The sequence below is a fragment of the Cariama cristata genome, unplaced genomic scaffold (assembly GCF_000690535.1).
Source record: "Cariama cristata isolate BGI_N322 unplaced genomic scaffold, ASM69053v1 scaffold11821, whole genome shotgun sequence".
NCBI lineage: Eukaryota > Metazoa > Chordata > Aves > Cariamiformes > Cariamidae > Cariama > Cariama cristata.
The window spans coordinates 1-8,569 of NW_009601066.1; positions in this window are offsets into that span (position 1 = coordinate 1).

Genomic DNA, 8,569 nt, shown 5'->3' on the forward strand with positions numbered 1-8,569 from the left:
TAAATCACAAAACTGGTTGGCTGGTGTTGCTTCACCTTAGAATTATAGAATCATAGAATCGTTATGGTTGGAAGAAACCTCAAAGATCATCAAGTCCAACCTTCTACTCAATGCCACCATGCCCACTAAACACATTAAACCATGTCTCGAAGCGTCACATCTAAACATTTTTTGAACACCTCCAGGGATGCTGAGTCCACCACCTTCCTGAGGAGGACTCTTACAGTGAAGAAATTCTTCCTAATATTCAACCTGAACCTGCCCTGGTGCAACTTGAGACCATTTCCTCTTGTCCTATCGCTAGTTACCCAGAGGAAGAGACCAACCCCCACCTCATTACAAGAAGGCCAATAGCATTCTGGCTTGTATCAGAAATAGTGTGGCCAGCAGGACCAGAGCAGTGATCGTCTCCCTGTACTCAGCACCGGTGAGGCTGCACCTCGAGTGCTGTGTTCAGTTTTGGGCCCCGCACTTCAAGAAAGACCTTGAGGTGCTGGAGCGAGACCAGAGAAGGGCAACGAAGGTGGTGAAGGGTCTGGAGCACAAGTCTGATGAGGAATGGCTGAGGGAAGTTGTTTAGCCTGGAGAAGAGGACGCTGAGGGGAGACCTTATCGCTCTCTACAACTACCTGAAAGGCGGTAGTTGCCAGGTGGGGATCGGTCTCTTTTCCCAAGTAGCAAGTGATAGGATGAGAGGAAATGGCCTCAAGTTGCATCAGGGGAGGTTCAGGTTGGATATTAGGAATAATTTCTTCACCAAAAGGGCTATCCAGCACTGGAACAGGGTTCCCAAGGAAGTAGTTGAGTCACCATCCCTGGATGTATTTATAAGATGTGCAGATGTGGTGCTTAGGGACATGGTTTAGTGGCGGACTTGGCAGTGTTAGGTTAACGGTTGGACTCAATGATCTTAAGGTTCTTTTCCAACCTAAATGATTCTATGATTCTAAGGAGTCATCTCAACTCCCCATACAATTTTTTAAGCTGCAAGAAGACCTGGTCTCTGAACTGGAAGGGAATCATGGTGTCCTCCAGACAAGAGCCCAGTCTTGGGGTCCAGACACCCCAGTCCAGAAAGGTACGAATACCAAGGACCTTAGGATGTGCTACAGCACATCAGCCCCTCACTATTGAGGTAGCCTTTGTAACCTGTGGGAGGCCCCTTCTTGTCACTTTTTGCTGTACTGGAAGCCTTGCAACCTGAAACAGCATCTCTTGATTATCCTCCTGGGACAATCAGGTGTGTGGGGCAGGCAGTGAGAAGCTCAGATGTGGTCCACTGCCCTTGCAAACCATGGAGCAACCTGTTGAGCTGTGCAAATATCGTACAGATGAAGGTCTTGAGTGAATGGGGTGAGGAATGAGACAGTGTTGTGAGTAGTAACACAGGCCTAGAAGGCACAGCTATGTTGTCAAGACTTTTCTGTATTAATGTGATGGTGAATTACACAAGAGGTTGCCTAATGACAGACCAACAAAGGAAAGAGATAGGGAATAAACCACCAATAAAATGCAGAACTGAAACAGTCTGAGCAGAAGAAATAGTAGAAAGAGGGAGATAAGGGGGAAGAGGAACCTGTGACACCTGACAGAGGAGAACAGAGATACAGCAGATGAGAGAGACTAAATGCAAGGCAGTGAGCAGAGAGAGCAACGAGTAATGAGAGACCAGGACCAGTTGTGATCAACAGGCAGTGAGCAGCTTCCAGATAGAAGAGAAAACCAGCACAGAGCAAAGATGAGGTCCAGGTAAAATCCACGGGAGACAGAGGTCTGGGGGTGAGCAGGAAATAAGATTCTGGTATTGGTAACCATCATTATGTTTTTATGGTTGGAAGAAGGAGGTTGGAGCTCCATGTGAAGAAGAATGTACTCTTGAGTGAGGCAGGTTTAGAGCGTGGCTTTCTTTTTGCCTCTTTTTTTTTTTTTTTCCAGGCATTTGACTTTTGGAAACAATAGAGAGCAGAAGAAAGCAAAGAGCCAAAGTAACAGAGAAGAGAAAGGAAGAATGGAGCTGAGGTGCATCAATGCCAGGGAGAATGGAAGAGAACAAATGAAAAACAAGCAAAAGAAAAATTTCCACCTCTTTGGCGAGAGATGAGTTCAGTGTGACAGAGGAAGGAAACAGGAAAGATAGGAGATCAGGGAAGGAGATGGGTGGATTTTATTGAACTTTATTTGAAAAAGGTATCACAGGAGATCAATTGATTAATCATTGACTGATCTGTCTATCTATCTATCTATCTGAATATCTATCTGTTTATCCAGTAACTTGGATATGGTCAGAATATTATGTCCCCTGGACCATATTAAATGTGGAGATCCCCAGCATCTGAGGTGTCCAGGAAAGCATACTGTTCTGCCTGGGGCTGCTGGTGCAGTTCTGCAGAAAGAGGGGCAGTCCTATAAAGGCTGGAGTGAAAGTCAGCATAGAAACAGAAGCAGTTGTAGATAAGTCTGGCGGAAATTAAGAGAGTGGATTTGTGGAGAGGATTTATGGAACTGAACTCTCCCAGGAACAAGAATGGATGTTGCAGGATAACAAAGCAAACATAGCATTTAGAGGGAAACGGTGTAGAGTGGAGAGGGAGACAGCAGCTGAAGGAACTCAAGGAACAATCATAATGAATTGCATCAGCAATTCAGATGGGAGAAGGGGCGGCTGGATGAGAAGACGCCAAGTGATGCATGGTGGGACAAAAAGCAGGATAAAATAGGGAGGTCAAAAGGAGAATAGTTTACTGGAGGCAAAGTTATGGGAAGTGAAGGGGTAGACTCTGAAATGAGACAATGAGATAGAGGAGTGTGTATGGTCGAGGCAGGAACTGAGAGACCTGAAGAAAGGGTGAAGAAATGATTGTCTGTGGCCAAGTGTAGCTCAGAGGGTAAGTGAGCAACAGGTAGGTGTGATGATTAAAAAAAGTACAGACAAAAACCATCAGAGGCAGTATCTGTGCAGGGAGAGCTTTTACTCTGACAAGAGCATCATTGTGCTGGAGGCATTCCCTAGAGTCAACACTTCGGTGGTTACTTCTCTGATAGCTTCACACATGGATGGTAGAGAGGATTTAGTATCTTACTTTACTGTTGTAACCACCTTGCTTTTATTACTAGCTTATGCCAAAACTACTTCTTTAGGTCTTCTTTCCTGTACCAAGCCAGCAGAGGTCATGCTTGTTTTCCTTTAAGATTTTAGAAGATACAGATCTTTCTCCAGATTTCAACATTACTATTTTATATAACAGCATCTATAAGCATTGCAGAACAATTTCTATGGAAGAAATTCAAAACACTGTTTTCTTATAGTTGTTGGCTAAAACTCCTGTTAACTCTGAGGCAAGGAATTGCAGAGCACAGGAACGGTCAGGAGAAAAAGCAACATAAATAAAAAGGTGCTATCGATTATGAGGAAAGAATTAGCCAGTCAGCATTATGTTATCCTCAGTGGGCCTATATCTTAAATACCTTGTGTAGTTCTGTTCATCTCACCTATACAGGACAGAGCAGATCTAGGTCGGGCACATAGCAGGGTGATTCTGGGATCAGAACTGCTCACCCTGAACAACAAATGATTGCGGCAGGAGGGAAGGAACATGATAGTGAGCTGTCAGATCATGGGTTGACTACAAAAGGCAAGTAGCCATCTTTTCCCATGCAAGAACTAAGACAACAAATTAATCTGGAGAGGTACATATTAGTAGGAAGCAGAAGGAGATGCTTCATATCGTACATCACTCTGCTGTGCAGCTGTTTTCTACATAATGTTATGGAAGTTTCTGAGTTCCAAAATCAGGTCACGGGAGAAAAAAAAAAACCTGTCAAGTGCTGTTTAAATACAACATAGCCACTCTTGGGGAAGAGAGTCCTGGAGCAGGGATGACCAGGAGCTCAAAGTGTAATCTGGGGACAAATCACAATGTATTTCATTACAAAGCTTTCTTCTCCCACCTTACCCTAAGAAACTGGTACTTACGGGTCACTGTCATGCCAGGATATTGGACTATATCGACCCTTGGCCCAACCCAAATTTTTACTTTTCATAGACTTGGGAAGTAAGAAATTAATTTATTTCAGCGATAGAGAAGACTGAGAAAAAGCATAAAGAAACACAGGACAAAAAAGGCATTGACTACACATCTTCCTTCAATATATGTAAACACCACAGCAACCAGGCAGTTAATTACATTCTTAAGCATACAACTGTAACATATTTGCAGGCATTTTCCTGATGTGAGCCAACATGAAAGATTCCTGAGAATTGTGAGCAGTGCTAAGAAGGTGTCCTGACTTGCCTCTCATGTTTCCACATTAACCACAGCACTCTCCAGCAATCTTTCTCCCTTTTAAACAGATTTGCCAGAAAGTGAAAGGGCAGCAAGACGAGCCCCTGAAGCTGGGACCTATGAGCACAGAGTCATGATTGTCACCATGTTGGAGAAGTCAGCTTAAAGACATCTAAGCAGCTAACATAAAAAGAGAGTCCTAGTCTCTTTGAGCAAACAAGCAGAAACAAATGATCCAGTTTTAAAGCATTTGCTAAGTCTACAAAAAAAAAATCATAGCTCTGTAAATAAAAAGCCTATATCTTATGCTGTATCTCCAGGAGACTGAGTGTTTGGTTTTTCTACTTTATAAAACAGGAAGTTAAAGTAAAATCAGAGCTAGATGTTTTCGTCCTCTTCTTTCAGGGACTTGTGAAAAAAACAGTACAAACAGAACATGCAGCACTAACCAGTGAGGCTGGACTGTTTGTCCCTACAATAAATACTTCACTAGTGCACATTTGTAATTTTTTTTCATTTGTATAAGGATTGAGACAGTCATTTATACAAGCAAGATTCTTTGAGTAACAAATGTGGCATTAGTATATCTGTGGTTTGAGTCAAGCTAGAAGATCCTGTCTGCCGAAACTTCACATGTGTGTAAGGTTAGTTCAATGTAAGGTCTACAAACAACATTCCTTGGGTCATTTTGTCTTGACCATCAATTCAGAAGTTGCCACTGTATTTAATGAAACCACATGAGATAAATGGTAGTTGGCAGCTGCGTAGCAAACCAGGAAAGATTACAAGAGCTAAGTTAAATCAATTGCTTTGACTTTGCACATAGCTTTGCTTTTAAGGGCCTCATGAAGGACAAACATCACAATGACCTGTGAGGTTTCAGAGCGTTCAGTTTGTAGAATAAGTTTAACTTCTTCATTTGACTCACAGTGGTAGTTATGACCACTCCTATTCAATGGTCTTGTGTGAATCCTTCCATGAGCACTGCAAATCATCATGAGCATCTCTGACCATCTCTAACCTGCTTCTCTGTCCATCCTAAGCCCTGCAAAGCAGAATTGTCTCTTGTGTTTGTACAGCGGCCAACAGAGATGCAGACAGGTTCAACAGATCGCTTGTCTGTCAGGCCCCTAAGTGCACCAGTATGACTTAACTGCCCTCACCAGCTTGACCTGGGGCTCCACCTGCACCCTCTGCCCATGCTTCCAGGAGCATCATTTAAGTTCAGGTCTGAGTTATGTTGTAGGTGCAGTGATCTCCAGTTTTGCCTCTTGGATGGACCTCAGATCTTTGTTGTAGCCTTGTCTCCTAGTCCTGTATCTGCCTCATCTCCTATTACTCCTGACAAAATTCCAGGGATGAATCTGTTTCATTATCTCACCTTGTCTTAGGATGTCGATGCACCCCATTAGCAGTACCCTGCTTTTTCCACACTTTTCAGACCTATGCCCACGATCAGTGAGGACTCTGCCTGTGCTGTGGTCACTTCACTCCTGGTTTGTTCCACCCTCATCGAATAACCCTGCCTCTTGCTATTTCCTGACACCAGTGCTCAGCACATTTTTCATCAGGAAATCTGACTATTTGTGATGATTATATGTGAAACATTAGAAGATCTAAGAAGCAACTACACTAGGGTTCCCCTTCTACTCGGCACTGGTGAGGTTGCACCTCGAGTACCTTGTCCAGTTCTGGGCCTCCCACAACAAGAAAGACCTTGAGGTGCTGGAGCGAGTGCAGAAAAGGGCAATGGAGCTGGTGAAGGGTCTGGAGCACAGGTCTGGCGGGGAGCGGCTGAAGAAGCTGGGGGTGTTTAGTCTGGAGAAGAGGAGGTTGAGGGGAGACCTGATCGCCCTCTACGACGACCTGAAAGGAGGTTGTAGCAAGGTGGGGGTTAGTCTCTTCTCCCCAGTAACTAGTGATAGGACAACAGGAAACAGTCTCAAGTCCTGTGGCTCCTGGCCTGTCATCTCCTCTTTCCTTGTACTCTTCCAAATTGGAATACATTGAGGCACTGTAGAGTGACAACGAGCAAGAATGAGTCAATTATGGCAATAAAGCTGGATTTTAAAAAGCAGGAGGCTTTTCCATTTGTGGCCAAAGTGATGGATTTCTATGCCATTGGGTCTGTGTCTGCACATGGTCCGTCATCAGTGTCACCTTCCAATTTTCAACTGAAACAGCTGCAGTTCTTTAAAGGCATCCTACTCTGAAGCCCTCTAAGGCAAAAAGGGAGGCACAGTGACATCTGGTGTAAAAGATCAAAACATGCACTCCAAAAACTGCATTGTAAAATGCAGAAACGGCTTTGAACTTCAGGAGGGCAAAAGGGCACCGACAAATAATCCTAGGGTTTCTTCGCAGACTGCAAGTTGTTTAAAGAGAAAAATATGTGCCAAAGCTATGCCTGACATAATATCATATCCTATATTTTAAAAATAAACATCTAAAAGCAGTTTACCTTGTGTTCAGGAGAATTTTTAGATTAATTTTCAGTGCTATTTTTTAGCAGATATTTTTATCGTGATAAATAGATTTAATCATACTACTGATGAGACTGCTTGTTTCTCTCTTTGTCTCAATGACTGGCCTTTTAATTATGCTTTTGTCAAGCACCTGGTGTGTTTCTTGTCTGTAACCAGAATAAAGCTGGAGCCACTTAATCTGAACTCTGTAGATCTTCAGTGTAAACTAAATCAGCACAGATCAAGTACAAATGCAGGTACTTACAACAAGACTGCTGAATTCACTCATGGAGCAGAAGCAGAAGAGTGCAGGGGCTTGCTGCGGCATGTCCTGTTTTAAGTACAAACCTCGAGTATATTTGAGCCTATGAAGACCTTTGACACATCCTTGAAACTCACATTTTTTTGCTGCTTTGTGTTCTGTCTCCAGTGGTGGAAATCCCCATACAGCCAGGGAAGAGTACATGGACAGGCACACACCTGCTGCCTTTTCCCTAAAACTCCTGCCATAGACCATACAGCTGCAGGACCTTAGAATCATAGAATCGTTTAGGTTGGAAAGGACCTTTAAGATCATTGAGTCCAACCGTAAACCTAGCGTGGCCAAGTCCACCACTAAACCATATCCGTAAACACCACATCTACGTGTCTTTAAACACCTCCAGGAATGGTGACTCCACCATTTCCCTGGGCAGCCTGTTCCAGTGCCTGACAACCCTTACAGTGAAGAAATTCTTCCTAATACCCAATCTAAACCTCCCCTGGTGCAACTTGAGGCCATTTCCTCTTGCCCTTTTGCTTGGGACAAAAGACAGACCCCACCTCACTACATCCTCCTTTCAGGTAGTTGTAGAGAGCGATCAGGTCTCCCCTCAGCCTCCTCTTCTCCAGACTAAACAACCCCAGCTTCTTCAGCCGCTCCTCATAAGACTTGTTCTCCAGGCCCTTCACCAGCTTTGTTGCTCTTCTCTGGACACACTCCAGCAGCTCAATGTCCTTCTTGTAGCGAGGGGCCCAGAACTGGAGACAGCATCCGAGGCGCCTCACCAGCACACAGTACAAAGGGATGATCACTGCCCTGGTCCTGCTGGTCACGCTATTTCTGATACAGGTGCTGTTGGCCACCTGGGCACACTGCTGGCTCATGTTCAGCCAGCTGTCGACCAACACCTCCAGGTCTTTTTCCATCAGGCAGATTTCCAGTCACTCGTCCCCAGGCCTGTAGCATTGCATGGGGTTGTTGTGACCAAAGTGCGGGACCTGGCACTTGGCCTTATTGAATCTCATACAGTTGGTCTCATCCCATCAATCCAGACTGTCCAGATCCCTCTGCAGAGCCTTCCCACCCTCAAGCAGATCGACACTCCCACCCAGCTTGGTGTTGTCTGCAAACTGACTGAGGGTGCACTCGATCCCCTCGTCCAAGTCATCAGTGAAGATGTTAAACAAAACCAGCCCCAAAACTGAGCCCTGGAGAACACCACTGGTGACCGGCCGCCAACTGGATTTAACTCTATTCACCACCACTCTCTGGGCTCGGCCAGCCCGCCAGTTTTTCACCCAGCGAAGGGTATGCCTGTCTAAGCCATGAGCCGCCAGCTTCTCCAGGAGAGTGCAATGGGAGACAGTGTCAAAGGCCTTGCTGAAGTCCAGGTAGACCACATCCACAGCCCTTCCCTCATCCATCAGGTGGGTGGTCATAGAAGATCGGGTTGGTCAAGCAGGACTTGCCTTTCATGAACCTATGCTGGCTCACCTGATCCCCTGATTGTCTTGCAAAGGCCTTGTGATCTCACTCAGGATGATTTGCTCCATCACCTT